This window comes from Rhipicephalus microplus, chromosome 2 (assembly GCF_043290135.1).
Source record: "Rhipicephalus microplus isolate Deutch F79 chromosome 2, USDA_Rmic, whole genome shotgun sequence".
Classification (NCBI taxonomy): domain Eukaryota; kingdom Metazoa; phylum Arthropoda; class Arachnida; order Ixodida; family Ixodidae; genus Rhipicephalus; species Rhipicephalus microplus.
In genome coordinates this window covers 75775265-75795114 of record NC_134701.1, presented here as the reverse complement: position 1 = coordinate 75795114, position 19850 = coordinate 75775265, and the positions used below count along the sequence as shown (strand labels likewise).

Genomic DNA, 19850 nt, shown 5'->3' with positions numbered 1-19850 from the left:
CCCGGTTTAGAAGACCGACGCCTTATCCGTTAGGCCGCGAGGGAAATGGGTGAGCGATGCACTGGCGTTCCTTTCATTAGCGCTTTTACTTTAGGTTACAATAGAACACACCATCGAAAGGAATATAGGAGAAAGGGAAATGCACATGCTTTGGTTCAAGCAAGAAAACTGTAGCAAAACCCTTTGTTAATAAAAAAGGATAACCCACCCTCGGCGGGACTCGAACCCTCAATCCCCCGTTTAGAAGACCGATGCCTTATTAGTTAGGCCATGAGGGCGATGTGCGAGCGATGCACTAGCGTTCTTTTCATTAGCGCGTTCACTCTAGGTTACAGTAGAACCAATCATCGAAAGGAATATAGGGGAAAAGGAAATGCATATGCTTTGGTTCAAGCAAGAAAACTGTAGCAGAAACCCTTTGTTAATGAAAAAGAATATCCCACCCTCGGCGGGACTCGCCCCCGCCATCCCCGGTTTAGGAGACCGATGCCTTATCCGTTAGGCCACGAGGGCGATGTGCGAGCGATGCACTGGCATTCCTTTCATTAGCGTTTTTACTCTAGGTTACAGTAAAACAAACAATTGAAAGAAATATAGGGGAAAAGGAAATGCATATGCTTGGTTCAAGCAAGAAAACTGTGGGAGAAACCCTTTGTTAATGAAAAAGGATAACCCACCCTCGGCGGGACTCGAACCAGCGATCCCCCGTTTAGAAGACCGATGCCTTATTCGTTAGGCCACGAGGGCGATGTGCGAGCGTTGCACTAGCCTTGTTTTTATTAGCGCGTTTACTCTAGGTTACAGTAAAACACACCATCGAAAGGAATATGGGAGAAAATGAGCGCATATGCTTTGCTTCAAACAAGAAAACTGTAGCAGAAACCCTTTGTTAATGAAAAAGAATAACCCACCTTTGGTTGCAATCCCCCGTTTGGAAGACCGATGCCTTATTCGTTAGGCCACGAGAGCAACGTGCGATTGATGCACTAACGTTCCTTTCATTAGCGCTTTTACTTTAGGTTACAGTAGAACACACCATAGAAATTTATATAGGAGAAAGGGAAATGCACATGCTTTGGTTCAAGCAAGAAAACTGTAGCAGAAACCCTTTGGTAATGAAAAAGGATAACCCACCCTCGTTGGGACTCGAACCCGATTCCCCCGTTTAGAAGACCGATGCCTTATTCGTTAGGCCACGAGGGCGATGTGCGAGCGTACCACTAGCGTTCATTTCATTAGCGCGTTTACTTTAGGTTACAGTAAAACACACCATCGAAAGGAATATAGGAGAAAAGGAGCGCATATGCTTTGCTTCAAGCAAGAAAACTGTAGCACAAACCACTGGTAATGAAAAAGGATAACCCACCCTCGGGGGCACTCGAGCCCGCAGTCCCCGGTTAAGGAGACCGATGCCATATTCGTTAGGCCACGAGGGCGATGTGCGAGCGATGCACTGGCGTTCCTTTCATTAGCACTTTTACTCTAGGTTACTGTAGAACACACCATCGAAAGGAATATAGGGGAAAAGGAAACGCATATGCTCTGCTTCAAGCAAGAAAACTGTTGCAGAAACGCATGGTATTGAAAAAGGATAACCCACCCTCGGCGGGACTCGAATCCGCAATCCCGGTTTAGAAGACCGATGCCTTATCAGTTAGGCCACGAGAGCGATGTGCGAGAGATGCACAGGCGTTCCTTTTATTAGCGCTTTTACTCTAGGTTGCAGTAGAACTCATCATCGAAAGGAATATAGGAGGAGAGGAAATGCATATGCTTTGCTTTAAGCAAGAAAACTGTAGCACAAACCCTTTGTTAATGAAAAAGAGTAAACCACCCTAGGTGGGACTCGAACCTGCAATCCCCGGTTTAGGAGACCGATGCCTTACCCGTTAGGCCATGAGGGCGATGTGCGAGCGATGCACTAGCGTTCTTTTCAATAGGCCGTTTACTGTAGGTTACAGTAGAACCCATCATCGAAAGGAATATAGGGGAAAAAGAAATGCATATGCTTTGGTTCAAGAAAGAAAACTTTGGGAGAAACACTTTGTTTATTGAAAAAATAACCCACCCTCCGCGGGACTCTAATCCGCAATCCCCTGTTTGGAATACCGATGCCTTATCTGTTAGGCCACGAGGGCGATGTGCGAGCGATGCACTGGCGTTCCTTTCATTAGCGCTTTTAATTTAGGTTACAGTAGAACGCACCATCGAAAGGAATATAGGAGAAAGGGAAATCCACATGCTTTGCTTCAAGCAAGAAAACTGTAGCACAAACCATTGGTAATGAAAAAAATAACCCACCCTCGGCGGCACTCGAACCCGCAATCCCCGGTTTAGAAGACCGACGCCTTATCCGTTAGGCCGCGAGGGAAATGGGCGAGCGATGCACTGGCATTCCTTTCATTAGCGCTTATACTTTAGGTTACAATAGAACACACCATCGAAAGGAATATAGGAGAAAGGGAAATGCACATGCTTTGGTTCAAGCAAGAAAACTGTAGCAAAACCCTTTGTTAATGAAAAAGGATAACCCACCCTCGGCTGGACTCGAACCCGCAATCCCCCGTTTAGAAGACCGATGCCTTATTCGTTAGGCCATGAGGGCGATGTGCGAGCGATGCACTAGCGTTCTTTTCATTAGCGCGTTTACTCTAGGTTACAGTAGAACCAATCATCGAAAGGAATATAGGGGAAAAGGAAATGCATATGCTTTGGTTCAAGCAAGAAAACTGTAGCAGAAACCCTTTGTTAATGAAAAAGAATATCCCACCCTCGCCGGGACTCGCCCCCGCCATCCCCGGTTTAGGAGACCGATGCCTTATCCGTTAGGCCACGAGGGCGATGTGCGAGCGATGCACTGGCGTTCCTTTCATTAGCGCTTTTACTCTAGGTTACAGTAAAACACACAATCGAAAGGAATATAGGGGAAAAGGAAATGCATATGCTTTGGTTCAAGCAAGAAAACTGTGGGAGAAACCCTTTGTTAGTAAAAAAGGATAACCCACCCTCGGCGGCACTCGCACCCGATATCCGCGGTTTAGGAGACCGATGCCTTATCCGTTAGGCCACGAGGGCGATGAGCGAGCGTTGCACTAGCCTTGTTTTCATTAGCGCGTTAAATCTAGGTTACAGTAAAACACACCATCGAAAGGAATATAGGAGAAAAGGAGCGCATATGATTTGCTTCAAACAAGAAAACTGTAGCAGAAACCCTTTGTTAATGAAAAAGAATAACCCACCCTTGGCGGGACTCGAACCCGCAATCCCCCGTTTGGAAGACCGATGCCTTATTCGTTAGGCCACGAGAGTAACGTGCGATTGATGCACTAACGTTCCTTTCATTAGCGCTTTTACTTTAGGTTATAGTAGAACACACCATAGAAATTTTTATAGGAGAAAGGGAAATGCACATGCTTTGGTTCAAGCAAGAAAACTGTAGCAGAAACCCTTTGGTAATGAAAAAGGATAACCCACCCTCGGTGGGACTCGAACCCGATTCCCCCGTTTAGAAGACCGATGCCTTATTCGTTAGGCCACGAGGGCGATGTGCGAGCGTACCACTAGCGTTCTTTTCATTAGCGCGTTTACTTTAGGTTACAGTAAAACACACCATCGAAAGGAATATAGGAGAAAAGGAGCGCATATGTTTTGCTTAAACAAGAAAACTGTAGCAGAAACCCTTTGTTAATGAAAAAGAATATTCCACCCTTGCGGGACTCGAACCCGCAATCCCCCGTTTGGAATACCGATGCCTTATTTGTTAGGCCATGAGGGCGATGTGCGAGCGATGCACTGCCGTTCCTTTCATCAGCACTTTTACTCTAGGTTTCAGTAGAACGCACCATCGAAAGGAGAAAGGGAAATCCACATGCTTTGCTTCAAGCAAGAAAACTGTAGCACAAACCATTGTTAATGAAAAAGGATAACCCACCCTCGGGGGCACTCGAGCCCGCAGTCCCCGGTTAAGGAGACCGATGCCATATCCGTTAGGCCACGAGGGCGATGTGCGTGCGATGCACTGGCGTTCCTTTCATTAGCACTTTTACTCTAGGTTACTGTAGAACACACCATCGAAAGGAATATAGGGGAAAAGGAAACGCATATGCTTTGCTTTAAGCAAGAAAACTGTAGCACAAACCCTTTGTTAATGAAAAAGAGTAACCCACCCTAAGTGGGACTCGAACCTGCAATCCCCGGTTTAGGAGACCGATGCCTTACCCGTTAGGCCATGAGGGCGATGTGCGAGCGATGCACTAGCGTTCTTTTCAATAGGCCGTTTACTGTAGGTTACAGTAGAACCCATCATCGAAAGGAATATAGGGGAAAAAGAAATGCATATGCTTTGGTTCAAGAAAGAAAACTTTGGGAGAAACCCTTTGTTTATAGAAAAAATAACCCACCCTCCGCAGGACTCTAATCCGCAATCCCCTGTTTGGAATATCGATGCCTTATCCGTTAGGCCACGACGGCGATGTGCGGGCGATGTGCGAGCGATGCACTGGCGTTCCTTTCACTAGCGCTTTTAATTTAGGTTACAGTAGAACGCACCATCGAAAGGAATATAGGAGAAAGGGAAATCCACATGCTTTGCTTCAAGCAAGAAAACTGTAGCACAAACCATTGGTAATGAAAAAAGATAACCCACCCTCGGTGGCACTCGAACCCGCAATCCCCGGTTTAGAAGACCGACGCCTTATCCGTTAGGCCGCGAGGAAAATGGGCGAGTGATGCACTGGCATTCCTTTCATTAGCTCTTATACTTTAGGTTACAATAGAACACACCATCGAAAGGAATATAGGAGAAAGGAAAATGCACATGCTTTGGTTCAAGCAAGGAAACTGTAGCAAAACCCTTTGTTAATGAAAAAGGATAACCCACCCTCGGCGGGACTCGAACCCGCAATCAACCGTTTAGAAGACCGATGCCTTATTCGTTAGGCCATGAGGGCGATGTGCGAGCGATGCACTAGCGTTCTTTTCATTAGCGCGTTTACTCTAGGTTACAGTAAAACCAATCATCGAAAGGAATATAGGGGAAAAGGAAATGCATATGCTTTGGTTCAAGCAAGAAAACTGTAGCAGAAACCCTTTGTTAATGAAAAAGAATATCCCACCCTCGGCGGGACTCGCCCCCGCCATCCCCGGTTTAGGAGACCGATGCCTTATCCGTTAGGCCACGAGGGCGATGTGCGAGCGATGCACTGGCGTTCTTTTCATTAGCACTTTTACTCTAGGTTACTGTAGAACACACCATCGAAAGGAATATAGGGGAAAAGGAAACGCATATGCTCTGCTTCAAGCAAGAAAACTGTTGCAGAAACACATGGTATTGAAAAAGGATAACCCACCCTCGGCGGGACTCGAATCCGCAATTCCGGTTTAGAAGACCGATGCCTTATCCGTTGGGCCACGAGGGCGATGTGCGAGGGATGCACAGGCGTTCCTTTTATTAGCGCTTTTACTCTAGGTTGCAGTAGAACTCATAATCGAAAGGAATATAGGAGGAAAGGAAATGCATATGCTTTGCTTTAAGCAAGAAAACTGTAGCACAAACCCTTTGTTAATGAAAAAGAGTAACCCACCCTAGGTGGGACTCGAACCTGCAATCCTCGGTTTAGGAGACCGATGCCTTACCCGTTAGGCCATGAAGGCGATGTGCGAGCGAACACTAGCGTTCTTTTCAATAGGCCGTTTACTGTAGGTTACAGTAGAACCCATCATCGAAAGGAATATAGGGGAAAAAGAAATGCATATGCTTTGGTTCAAGAAAGAAAACTTTGGGAGAAACCCTATGTTTATAGAAAAAATAACCCACCCTCCGCGAGACTCTAATCCGCAATCCCCTGTTTGGAATACCGATGCCTTATCCGTTAGGCCACGAGGGCGATGTGCGAGCGATGCACTGGCGTTCCTTTCATTAGCGCTTTTAATTTAGGTTACAGTAGAACGCACCATCGAAAGGAATATAGGAGAAAGGGAAATCCACATGCTTTGCTTCAAGCAAGAAAACTGTAGCACAAACCATTGGTAATGAAAAAAGATAACCCACCCTCGGCGGCACTCGAACCCGCAATCCCCGGTTTAGAAGACCGACGCCTTATCCGTTAGGCCGCGAGGGAAATGGGTGAGCGATGCACTGGCGTTCCTTTCATTAGCGCTTTTACTTTAGGTTACAATAGAACACACCATCGAAAGGAATATAGGAGAAAGGGAAATGCACATGCTTTGGTTCAAGCAAGAAAACTGTAGCAAAACCCTTTGTTAATGAAAAAGGATAACCCACCCTCGGCGGGACTCGAACCCGCAATCCCCCGTTTAGAAGACCGATGCCTTATTCGTTAGGCCATGAGGGCGATGTGCGAGCGATGCACTAGCGTTCTTTTCATTAGCGCGTTCACTCTAGGTTACAGTAGAACCAATCATCGAAAGGAATATAGGGGAAAAGGAAATGCATATGCTTTGGTTCAAGCAAGAAAACTGTAGCAGAAACCCTTTGTTAATGAAAAAGAATATCCCACCCTCGGCGGGACTCGCCCCCGCCATCCCCGGTTTAGGAGACCGATGCCTTATCCGTTAGGCCACGAGGGCGATGTGCGAGCGATGCACTGGCGTTCCCTTCATTAGCGCTTTTACTCAAGGTTACAGTAAAACAAACAATTGAAAGGAATATAGGGGAAAAGGAAATGCATATGCTTTGGTTCAAGCAAGAAAACTGTGGGAGAAACCCTTTGTTAATGAAAAAGGATAGCCCACCCTCGGCGGGACTCGAACCCGCGATCCCCCGTTTAGAAGACCGATGCCTTATTCGTTAGGCCACGAGGGCGATGTGCGAGCGTTGCACTAGCCTTGTTTTCATTAGCGCGTTTACTCTAGGTTACAGTAAAACACACCATCGAAAGGAATATAGGAGAAAAGGAGCGCATATGCTTTGCTTCAAACAAGAAAACTGTAGCAGAAACCCTTTGTTAATGAAAAAGAATAACCCACCTTTGGTTGCAATTCCCCGTTTGGAAGACCGATGCCTTATTCGTTAGGCCACGAGAGCAACGTGCGATTGATGCACTAACGTTCCTTTCATTAGCGGTTTTACTTTAGGTTACAGTAGAACACACCATAGAAATTTATATAGGAGAAAGGGAAATGCACATGCTTTGGTTCAAGCAAGAAAACTGTAGCAGAAACCCTTTGGTAATGAAAAAGGATAACCCACCCTCGGTGGGACTCGAACCCGATTCCCCCGTTTAGAAGACCGATGCCTTATTCGTTAGGCCACGAGGGCGATGTGCGAGCGTACCACTAGCGTTCATTTCATTAGCGCGTTTACTTTAGGTTACAGTAAAACACACCATCGAAAGGAATATAGGAGAAAAGGAGCGCATATGTTTTGCTTCAAACAAGAAAACTGTCGCAGAAACCCTTTGTTAATGAAAAATAATATTCCACCCTTGGCGGGACTCGAACCCGCAATCCCCCGTTTGGAATACCGATGCCTTATTCGTTAGGCCATGAGGGCGATGTGCGAGCGATGCACTGGCGTTCCTTTCATTAGCACTTTTACTCTAGGTTTCAGTAGAACGCACCATCGAAAGGAGAAAGGGAAATCCACATGCTTTGCTTCAAGCAAGAAAACTGTAGCACAAACCATTGGTAATGAAAAAGGATAACCCACCCTCGGGGGCACTCGAGCCCGCAGTCCCCGGTTAAGGAGACCGATGCCATATTCGTTAGGCCACGAGGGCGATGTGCGAGCGATGCACTGGCGTTCCTTTCATTAGCACTTTTACTCTAGGTTACTGTAGAACACACCATCGAAAGGAATATAGGGGAAAAGAAAACGCATATGCTCTGCTTCAAGCAAGAAAACTGTTGCAGAAACGCATGGTATTGAAAAAGGATAACCCACCCTCGGCGGGACTCGAATCCGCAATCCCGGTTTAGAAGACCGATGCCTTATCCGTTAGGCCACGAGAGCGATGTGCGAGAGATGCACAGGCGTTCCTTTTATTAGCGCTTTTACTCTAGGTTGCAGTAGAACTCATCATCGAAAGGAATATAGGAGGAAAGGAAATGCATATGCTTTGATTTAAGCAAGAAAACTGTAGCACAAACCTTTTGTTAATGAAAAAGAGTAAACCACCCTAGGTGGGACTCGAACCTGCAATCCCCGGTTTAGGAGACCGATGCCTTACCCGTTAGGCCATGAGGGCGATGTGCGAGCGATGCACTAGCGTTCTTTTCAATAGGCCGTTTACTGTAGGTTACAGTAGAACCCATCATCGAAAGGAATATAGGGGAAAAAGAAATGCATATGCTTTGGTTCAAGAAAGAAAACTTTGGGAGAAACACTTTGTTTATTGAAAAAATAACCCACCCTCCGCGGGACTCTAATCCGCAATCCCCTGTTTGGAATACCGATGCCTTATCCGTTAGGCCACGAGGGAGATGTGCGAGCGATGCACTGGCGTTCCTTTCATAAGCGCTTTTAATTTAGGTTACAGTAGAACGCACCATCGAAAAGAATATAGGAGAAAGGGAAATCCACATGCTTTGCTTCAAGCAAGAAAACTGTAGCACAAACCATTGGTAATGAAAAAAGATAACCCACCCTCGGTGGCACTCGAACCCGCAATCCCCGGTTTAGAAGACCGACGCCTTATCCGTTAGGCCGCGAGGAAAATGGGCGAGTGATGCACTGGCATTCCTTTCATTAGCGCTTATACTTTAGGTTACAATAGAACACACCATCGAAAGGAATATAGGAGAAAGGAAAATGCACATGCTTTGGTTCAAGCAAGGAAACTGTAGCAAAACCCTTTGTTAATGAAAAAGGATAACCCACCCTCGGCGGGACTCGAACCCGCAATCCCCCGTTTAGAAGACCGATGCCTTATTCGTTAGGCCATGAGGGCGATGTGCGAGCGATGCACTAGCGTTCTTTTCATTAGCGCGTTCACTCTAGGTTACAGTAGAACCAATCATCGAAAGGAATATAGGGGAAAAGGAAATGCATATGCTTTGGTTCAAGCAAGAAAACTGTAGCAGAAACCCTTTGTTAATGAAAAAGAATATCCCACCCTCGGCGGGACTCGCCCCCGCCATCCCCGGTTTAGGAGACCGATGCCTTATCCGTTAGGCCACGAGGGCGATGTGCGAGCGATGCACTGGCGTTCCCTTCATTAGCGCTTTTACTCTAGGTTACAGTAAAACAAACAATTGAAAGGAATATAGGGGAAAAGGAAATGCATATGCTTTGGTTCAAGCAAGAAAACTGTGGGAGAAACCCTTTGTTAATGAAAAAGGATAACCCACCCTCGGCGGGACTCGAACCCGCGATCCCCCGTTTAGAAGACCGATGCCTTATTCGTTAGGCCACGAGGGCGATGTGCGAGCGTTGCACTAGCCTTGTTTTCATTAGCGCGTTTACTCTAGGTTACAGTAAAACACACCATCGAAAGGAATATAGGAGAAAAGGAGCGCATATGCTTTGCTTCAAACAAGAAAACTGTAGCAGAAACCCTTTGTTAATGAAAAAGAATAACCCACCTTTGGTTGCAATCCCCCGTTTGGAAGACCGATGCCTTATTCGTTAGGCCACGAGAGCAACGTGCGATTGATGCACTAACGTTCCTTTCATTAGCGCTTTTACTTTAGGTTACAGTAGAACACACCATAGAAATTTATATAGGAGAAAGGGAAATGCACATGCTTTGGTTCAAGCAAGAAAACTGTAGCAGAAACCCTTTGGTAATGAAAAAGGATAACCCACCCTCGGTGGGACTCGAACCCGATTCCCCCGTTTAGAAGACCGATGCCTTATTCGTTAGGCCACGAGGGCGATGTGCGAGCGTACCACTAGCGTTCATTTCATTAGCGCGTTTACTTTAGGTTACAGTAAAACACACCATCGAAAGGAATATAGGAGAAAAGGAGCGCATATGTTTTGCTTCAAACAAGAAAACTGTCGCAGAAACCCTTTGTTAATGAAAAATAATATTCCACCCTTGGCGGGACTCGAACCCGCAATCCCCCGTTTGGAATACCGATGCCTTATTCGTAAGGCCATGAGGGCGATGTGCGAGCGATGCACTGGCGTTCCTTTCATTAGCACTTTTACTCTAGGTTTCAGTAGAACGCACCATCGAAAGGAGAAAGGGAAATCCACATGCTTTGCTTCAAGCAAGAAAACTGTAGCACAAACCATTGGTAATGAAAAAGGATAACCCACCCTCGGGGGCACTCGAGCCCGCAGTCCCCGGTTAAGGAGACCGATGCCATATTCGTTAGGCCACGAGGGCGATGTGCGAGCGATGCACTGGCGTTCCTTTCATTAGCACTTTTACTCTAGGTTACTGTAGAACACACCATCGAAAGGAATATAGGGGAAAAGAAAACGCATATGCTCTGCTTCAAGCAAGAAAACTGTTGCAGAAACGCATGGTATTGAAAAAGGATAACCCACCCTCGGCGGGACTCGAATCCGCAATCCCGGTTTAGAAGACCGATGCCTTATCCGTTAGGCCACGAGAGCGATGTGCGAGAGATGCACAGGCGTTCCTTTTATTAGCGCTTTTACTCTAGGTTGCAGTAGAACTCATCATCGAAAGGAATATAGGAGGAAAGGAAATGCATATGCTTTGATTTAAGCAAGAAAACTGTAGCACAAACCTTTTGTTAATGAAAAAGAGTAAACCACCCTAGGTGGGACTCGAACCTGCAATCCCCGGTTTAGGAGACCGATGCCTTACCCGTTAGGCCATGAGGGCGATATGCGAGCGATGCACTAGCGTTCTTTTCAATAGGCCGTTTACTGTAGGTTACAGTAGAACCCATCATCGAAAGGAATATAGGGGAAAAAGAAATGCATATGCTTTGGTTCAAGAAAGAAAACTTTGGGAGAAACACTTTGTTTATTGAAAAAATAACCCACCCTCCGCGGGACTCTAATCCGCAATCCCCTGTTTGGAATACCGATGCCTTATCCGTTAGGCCACGAGGGAGATGTGCGAGCGATGCACTGGCGTTCCTTTCATTAGCGCTTTTAATTTAGGTTACAGTAGAACGCACCATCGAAAGGAATATAGGAGAAAGGGAAATCCACATGCTTTGCTTCAAGCAAGAAAACTGTAGCACAAACCATTGGTAATGAAAAAAGATAACCCACCCTCGGCGGCACTCGAACCCGCAATCCCCGGTTTAGAAGACCGACGCCTTATCCGTTAGGCCGCGAGGGAAATGGGCGAGCGATGCACTGGCATTCCTTTCATTAGCTCTTATACTTTAGGTTACAATAGAACACACCATCGAAAGGAATATAGGAGAAAGGGAAATGCACATGCTTTGGTTCAAGCAAGAAAACTGTAGCAAAACCCTTTGTTAATGAAAAAGGATAACCCACCCTCGGCGGGACTCGAACCCGCAATCCCCCGTTTAGAAGACCGATGCCTTATTCATTAGGCCATGAGGGCGATGTGCGAGCGATGCACTAGCGTTCTTTTCATTAGCGCGTTTACTCTAGGTTACAGTGAACCAATCATCGAAAGGAATATAGGGGAAAAGGAAATGCATATGCTTTGGTTCAAGCAAGAAAACTGTAGCAGAAACCCTTTGTTAATGAAAAAGAATATCCCACCCTCGGCGGGACTCGCCCCCGCCATCCCCGGTTTAGGAGACCGATGCCTTATCCGTTAGGCCACGAGGGCGATGTGCGAGCAATGCACTGGCGTTCCTTTCATTAGCACTTTTACTCTAGGTTACTGTAGAACACACCATCGAAAGGAATATAGGGGAAAAGGAAACGCATATGCTCTGCTTCAAGCAAGAAAACTGTTGCATAAACACATGGTATTGAAAAAGGATAACCCACCCTCGGCGGGACTCGAATCCGCAATCCCGGTTTAGAAGACCGATGCCTTATCCGTTAGGCCACGAGGGCGATGTGCGTGCGATGCACTGGCGTTCCTTTCATTAGCACTTTTACTCTAGGTTAGTGTAGAACACACCATCGAAAGGAATATAGGGGAAAAGGAAACGCATATGCTTTGCTTTAAGCAAGAAAACTGTAGCACAAACCCTTTGTTAATGAAAAAGAGTAACCCACCCTAGGTGGGACTCGAACCTGCAATCCCCGGTTTAGAAGACCGACGCCTTACCCGTTAGGCCATGAGGGCGATGTGCGAGCGATGCACTAGCGTTCTTTTCAATAGGCCGTTTACTGTAGATTACAGTAGAACCCATCATCGAAAGGAATATAGGGGAAAAAGATGTGCATATGCTTTGGTTCAAGAAAGAAAACTTTGGGAGAAACCCTTTGTTTATAGAAAAAATAACCCACCCTCTGCGGGACTCTAATCCGCAATCCCCTGTTTGGAATACCGATGCCTTATCCGTTAGGCCACGAGGGCGATGTGCGAGCGATGCACTGGCGTTCCTTTCATTAGCGCTTTTAATTTAGGTTACAGTAGAACGCACCATCGAAAGGAATATAGGAGAAAGGGAAATCCACATGCTTTGATTCAAGCAAGAAAACTGTAGCACAAACCATTGGTAATGAAAAAAGATAACCCACCCTCGGTGGCACTCGAACCCGCAATCCCCGGTTTAGAAGACCGACGCCTTATCCGTTAGGCCGCGAGGAAAATGGGCGAGCGATGCACTGGCATTCGTTTCATTAGCGCTTATACTTTAGGTTACAATAGAACACACCATCGAAAGGAATATAGGAGAAAGGGAAATGCACATGCTTTGGTTCAAGCAAGGAAACTGTAGCAAAACCCTTTGTTAATGAAAAAGGATAACCCACCCTCGGCGGGACTCGAACCCGCTATCCCCCGTTTAGAAGACCGATGCCTTATTCGTTAGGCCATGAGGGCGAGGTGCGAGCGATGCACTAGCGTTCTTTTCATTAGCGCGTTTACTCTAGGTTACAGTAGAACCAATCATCGAAAAATATATAGGGGAAAAGGAAATGCATATGCTTTGGTTCAAGCAAGAAAACTGTAGCAGAAACCCTTTGTTAATGAAAAAGAATATCCCACCCTAGGCGGGACTCGCCCCCGCCATCCCCGGTTTAGGAGACCGATGCCTTATCCGTTAGGCCACGAGGGCGATGTGCGAGCGATGCACTGGCGTTCCTTTCATTAGCACGTTTACTCTAGGTTACTGTAGAACACACCATCGAAAGGAATATAGGGGAAAAGGAAACGCATATGCGCTGCTTCAAGCAAGAAAACTGTTGCAGAAACACATGGTATTGAAAAAAGATAACCCACCCTCGGCGGGACTCGAATCCGCAATCCCGGTTTAGAAGACCGATGCCTTATCCGTTAGGCCACGAGAGCGATGTGCGAGGGATGCACAGGCGTTCCTTTTATTAGCGCTTTTACTCTAGGTTGCAGTAGAACTCATCATCGAAAGGAATATAGGAGGAAAGGAAATGCATATGCTTTGCTTTAAGCAAGAAAACTGTAGCACAAACCCTTTGTTAATGAAAAAGAGTAACCCACCCTAGGTGGGACTCGAACCTGCAATCCCCGGTTTAGGAGACCGATGCCTTACCCGTTAGGCCATGAGGGCGATGTGCGAGCGATGCACTAGCGTTCTTTTCAATAGGCCGTTTACTGTAGGTTACAGTAGAACCCATCATCGAAAGGAATATAGGGGAAAAAGAAATGCATATGCTTTGGTTCAAGAAAGAAAACTTTGGGAGAAACCCTTTGTTTATAGAAAAAATAACCCACCCTCCAAGGGACTCTAATCCGCAATCCCCTGTTTGGAATACCGATGCCTTATCCGTTAGGCCACGAGGGCGATGTGCGAGTGATGCACTGGCGTTCCTTTCATTAGCGCTTTTAATTTAGGTTACAGTAGAACGCACCATCGAAAGGAATATAGGAGAAAGGGAAATCCACATGCTTTGCTTCAAGCAAGAAAACTGTAGCACAAACCATTGGTAATGAAAAAAGATAACCCACCCTCCGCGGGACTCTAATCCGCAATCCCCTGTTTGGAATACCGATGCCTTATCCGTTAGGCCACGAGGGCGATGTGCGAGCGATGCACTGGCGTTCCTTTCATTAGCGCTTTTAATTTAGGTTACAGTAGAACGCACCATCGAAAGGAATATAGGAGAAAGGGAAATCCACATGCTTTGCTTCAAGCAAGAAAACTGTAGCACAAACCATTGGTAATGAAAAAAGATAACCCACCCTCGGCGGCACTCGAACCCGCAATCCCCGGTTTAGAAGACCGACGCCTTATCCGTTAGGCCGCGAGGGAAATGGGTGAGCGATGCACTGGCGTTCCTTTCATTAGCGCTTTTACTTTAGGTTACAATAGAACACACCATCGAAAGGAATATAGGAGAAAGGGAAATGCACATGCTTTGGTTCAAGCAAGAAAACTGTAGCAAAACCCTTTGTTAATGAAAAAGGATAACCCACCCTCGGCGGGACTCGAACCCGCAATCCCCCGTTTAGAAGACCGATGCCTTATTCGTTAGGCCATGAGGGCGATGTGCGAGCGATGCACTAGCGTTCTTTTCATTAGCGCGTTCACTCTAGGTTACAGTAGAACCAATCATCGAAAGGAATATAGGGGAAAAGGAAATGCATATGCTTTGGTTCAAGCAAGAAAACTGTAGCAGAAACCCTTTGTTAATGAAAAAGAATATCCCACCCTCGGCGGGACTCGCCCCCGCTATCCCCGGTTTAGGAGACCGATGCCTTATCCGTTAGGCCACGAGGGCGATGTGCGAGCGATGCACTGGCGTTCCCTTCATTAGCGCTTTTACTCTAGGTTACAGTAAAACAAACAATTGAAAGGAATATAGGGGAAAAGGAAATGCATATGCTTTGGTTCAAGCAAGAAAACTGTGGGAGAAACCCTTTGTTAATGAAAAAGGATAACCCACCCTCGGCGGGACTCGAACCCGCGATCCCCCGTTTAGAAGACCGGTGCCTTATTCGTTAGGCCACGAGGGCGATGTGCGAGCGTTGCACTAGCCTTGTTTTCATTAGCGCGTTTACTCTAGGTTACAGTAAAACACACCATCGAAAGGAATATAGGAGAAAAGGAGCGCATATGCTTTGCTTCAAACAAGAAAACTGTAGCAGAAACCCTTTGTTAATGAACAAGAATAACCCACCTTTGGTTGCAATCCCCCGTTTGGAAGACCGATGCCTTATTCGTTAGGCCACGAGAGCAACGTGCGATTGATGCACTAACGTTCCTTTCATTAGCGCTTTTACTTTAGGTTACAGTAGAACACACCATAGAAATTTATATAGGAGAAAGGGAAATGCACATGCTTTGGTTCAAGCAAGAAAACTGTAGCAGAAACCCTTTGGTAATGAAAAAGGATAACCCACCCTCGGTGGGACTCGAACCCGATTCCCCCGTTTAGAAGACCGATGCCTTATTCGTTAGGCCACGAGGGCGATGTGCGAGCGTACCACTAGCGTTCATTTCATTAGCGCGTTTACTTTAGGTTACAGTAAAACACACCATCGAAAGGAATATAGGAGAAAAGGAGCGCATATGTTTTGCTTCAAACAAGAAAACTGTCGCAGAAACCCTTTGTTAATGAAAAATAATATTCCACCCTTGGCGGGACTCGAACCCGCAATCCCCCGTTTGGAATACCGATGCCTTATTCGTTAGGCCATGAGGGCGATGTGCGAGCGATGCACTGGCGTTCCTTTCATTAGCACTTTTACTCTAGGTTTCAGTAGAACGCACCATCGAAAGGAGAAAGGGAAATCCACATGCTTTGCTTCAAGCAAGAAAACTGTAGCACAAACCATTGGTAATGAAAAAGGATAACCCACCCTCGGGGGCACTCGAGCCCGCAGTCCCCGGTTAAGGAGACCGATGCCATATTCGTTAGGCCACGAGGGCGATGTGCGAGCGATGCACTGGCGTTCCTTTCATTAGCACTTTTACTCTAGGTTACTGTAGAACACACCATCGAAAGGAATATAGGGGAAAAGGAAATGCATATGCTTTGATTTAAGCAAGAAAACTGTAGCACAAACCTTTTGTTAATGAAAAAGAGTAAACCACCCTAGGTGGGACTCGAACCTGCAATCCCCGGTTTAGGAGACCGATGCCTTACCCGTTAGGCCATGAGGGCGATGTGCGAGCGATGCACTAGCGTTCTTTTCAATAGGCCGTTTACTGTAGGTTACAGTAGAACCCATCATCGAAAGGAATATAGGGGAAAAAGAAATGCATATGCTTTGGTTCAAGAAAGAAAACTTTGGGAGAAACACTTTGTTTATTGAAAAAATAACCCACCCTCCGCGGGACTCTAATCCGCAATCCCCTGTTTGGAATACCGATGCCTTATCCGTTAGGCCACGAGGGAGATGTGCGAGCGATGCACTGGCGTTCCTTTCATTAGCGCTTTTAATTTAGGTTACAGTAGAACGCACCATCGAAAGGAATATAGGAGAAAGGGAAATCCACATGCTTTGCTTCAAGCAAGAAAACTGTAGCACAAACCATTGGTAATGAAAAAAGATAACCCACCCTCGGCGGCACTCGAACCCGCAATCCCCGGTTTAGAAGACCGACGCCTTATCCGTTAGGCCGCGAGGGAAATGGGCGAGCGATGCACTGGCATTCCTTTCATTAGCGCTTATACTTTAGGTTACAATAGAACACACCATCGAAAGGAATATAGGAGAAAGGGAAATGCACATGCTTTGGTTCAAGCAAGAACACTGTAGCAAAACCCTTTGTTAATGAAAAAGGATAACCCACCCTCGGCGGGACTCGAACCCGCAATCCCCCGTTTAGAAGACCGATGCCTTATTCGTTAGGCCATGAGGGCGATGTGCGAGCGATGCACTAGCGTTCTTTTCATTAGCGCGTTTACTCTAGGTTACAGTAGAACCAATCATCGAAAGGAATATAGGGGAAAAGGAAATGCATATGCTTTGGTTCAAGAGAGAAAACTGTAGCAGAAACCCTTTGTTAATGAAAAAGAATATCCCACCCTCGGCGGGACTCGCCCCCGCCATCCCCGGTTTAGAAGACCGATGCCTTATCCGTTAGGCCACGAGGGCGATGTGCGAGCGATGCACTGGCGTTCCTTTCATTAGCACTTTTACTCTAGGTTACTGTAGAACACACCATCGAAAGGAATATAGGGGAAAAGGAAACGCATATGCTCTGCTTCAAGCAAGAAAACTGTTGCAGAAACACATGGTATTGAAAAAGGATAACCCACCCTCGGCGGGACTCGAATCCGCAATCCCGGTTTAGAAGACCGATGCCTTATCCGTTAGGCCACGAGGGCGATGTGCGTGTGATGCACTGGCGTTCCTTTCATTAGCACTTTTACTCTTGGTTACTGTAGAACACACCATCGAAAGGAATATAGGGGAAAAGGAAACGCATATGCTTTGCTTTAAGCAAGAAAACTGTAGCACAAACCCTTTGTTAATGAAAAAGAGTAACCCACCCAAAGTGGGACTCGAACCTGCAATCCCCGGATTAGGAGACCGATGCCTTACCCGTTAGGCCATGAGGGCGATGTGCGAGCGATGCACTAGCGTTCTTTTCAATAGGCCGTTTACTGTAGGTTACAGTAGAACCCATCATCGAAAGGAATATAGGGGAAAAAGAAATGCATATGCTTTGGTTCAAGAAAGAAAACTTTGGGAGAAACCCTTTGTTTATAGAAAAAATAACCCACCCTCTGCGGGACTCTAATCCGCAATCCCCTGTTTGGAATACCGATGCCTTATCCGTTAGGCCACGAGGGCGATGTGCGAGCGATGCACTGGCGTTCCTTTCATTAGCGCTTTTAATTAAGGTTACAGTAGAACGCACCATCGAAAGGATTATAGGAGAAAGGGAAATCCACATGCTTTGCTTCAAGCAAGAAAACTGTAGCACAAACCATTGGTAATGAAAAAAGATAACCCACCCTCGGTGGCACTCGAACCCGCAATCCCCGGTTTAGAAGACCGACGCCTTATCCGTTAGGCCGCGAGGAAAATGGGCGAGCGATGCACTGGCATTCCTTTCATTAGCGCTTATACTTTAGGTTACAATAGAACACACCATCGAAAGGAATATAGGAGAAAGGGAAATGCACATGCTTTGATTCAAGCAAGGAAACTGTAGCAAAACCCTTTGTTAATGAAAAAGGATAACCCACCCTCGGCGGGACTCGAACCCGCAATCCCCCGTTTAGAAGACCGATGCCTTATTCGTTAGGCCATGAGGGCGATGTGCGAGCGATGCACTAGCGTTCTTTTCATTAGCGCGTTTACTCTAGGTTACAGTAGAACCAATCATCGAAAGGAATATAGGGGAAAAGGAAATGCATATGCTTTGGTTCAAGCAAGAAAACTGTAGCAGAAACCCTTTGTTAATGAAAAAGAATATCCCACCCTCGGCGGGACTCGCCCCCGCCATCCCCGGTTTAGGAGACCGATGCCTTATCCGTTAGGCCACGAGGGCGGTGTGCGAGCGATGCACTGGTGTTCCTTTCATTAGCACGTTTACTCTAGGTTACTGTAGAACACACCATCGAAAGGAATATAGGGGAAAAGGAAACGCATATGCGCTGCTTCAAGCAAGAAAACTGTTGAAGAAACACATGGTATTGAAAAAAGATAACCCACCCTCGGCGGGACTCGAATCCGCAATCCCGGTTTAGAAGACCGATGCCTTATCCGTTAGGCCACGAGAGCGATGTGCGAGGGATGCACAGGCGTTCCTTTTATTAGCGCTTTTACTCTAGGTTGCAGTAGAACTCATCATCGAAAGGAATATAGGAGGAAAGGAAATGCATATGCTTTGCTTTAAGCAAGAAAACTGTAGCACAAACCCTTTGTTAATGAAAAAGAGTAACCCACCCTAGGTGGGACTCGAACCTGCAATCCCCGGTTTAGGAGACCGATGCCTTACCCGTTAGGCCATGAGGGCGATGTGCGAGCGATGCACTAGCGTTCTTTTCAATAGGCCGTTTACTGTAGGTTACAGTAGAACCCATCATCGAAAGGAATATAGGGGAAAAAGAAATGCATATGCTTTGGTTCAAGAAAGAAAACTTTGGGAGAAACCCTTTGTTTATAGAAAAAATAACCCACCCTCCGCGGGACTCTAATCCGCAATCCCCTGTTTTGAATACCGATGCCTTATCCGTTAGGCCACGAGGGCGATGTGCGAGTGATGCACTGGCGTTCCTTTCATTAGCGCTTTTAATTTAGGTTACAGTAGAACGCACCATCGAAAGGAATATAGGAGAAAGGGAAATCCACATGCTTTGCTTCAAGCAAGAAAACTGTAGCACAAACCATTGGTAATGAAAAAAGATAACCCACCCTCGGCGGCACTCGAACCCGCAATCCCCGGTTTAGAAGACCGACGCCTTATCCGTTAGGCCGCGAGGGAAATGGGCGAGCGATGCACTGGCATTCCTTTCATTAGCGCTTATACTTTAGGTTACAATAGAACACACCATCGAAAGGAATATAGGAGAAAGGGAAATGCACATGCTTTGGTTCAAGCAAGAACACTGTAGCAAAACCCTTTGTTAATGAAAAAGGATAACCCACCCTCGGCGGGACTCGAACCCGCAATCCCCCGTTTAGAAGACCGATGCCTTATTCGTTAGGCCATGAGGGCGATGTGCGAGCGATGCACTAGCGTTCTTTTCATTAGCGCGTTTACTCTAGGTTACAGTAGAACCAATCATCGAAAGGAATATAGGGGAAAAGGAAATGCATATGCTTTGGTTCAAGAGAGAAAACTGTAGCAGAAACCCTTTGTTAATGAAAAAGAATATCCCACCCTCGGCGGGACTCGCCCCCGCCATCCCCGGTTTAGAAGACCGA

The 19850-nt window shown here is 46.5% G+C and overlaps 4 non-coding genes across 4 annotated transcripts; all 4 read right to left on the bottom strand.

Moving 5' to 3' along the window:
- Nucleotides 1-5345: 5345 nt before the first annotated feature.
- TRNAR-UCU (transfer RNA arginine (anticodon UCU)) lies at nucleotides 5346-5417 on the bottom strand. Its single transcript has one exon. It is a non-coding gene; the product is annotated as a tRNA-Arg (tRNA).
- A 1333-nt stretch (nucleotides 5418-6750) lies between these two features.
- TRNAR-UCU (transfer RNA arginine (anticodon UCU)) lies at nucleotides 6751-6823 on the bottom strand. The gene has a single exon. It is a non-coding gene; the product is annotated as a tRNA-Arg (tRNA).
- A 2483-nt stretch (nucleotides 6824-9306) lies between these two features.
- On the bottom strand, nucleotides 9307-9379 carry TRNAR-UCU (transfer RNA arginine (anticodon UCU)). Its single transcript has one exon. It is a non-coding gene; the product is annotated as a tRNA-Arg (tRNA).
- A 5526-nt stretch (nucleotides 9380-14905) lies between these two features.
- On the bottom strand, nucleotides 14906-14978 carry TRNAR-UCU (transfer RNA arginine (anticodon UCU)). The gene has a single exon. It is a non-coding gene; the product is annotated as a tRNA-Arg (tRNA).
- Between the last annotated feature and the right edge of the window lie 4872 nt (nucleotides 14979-19850).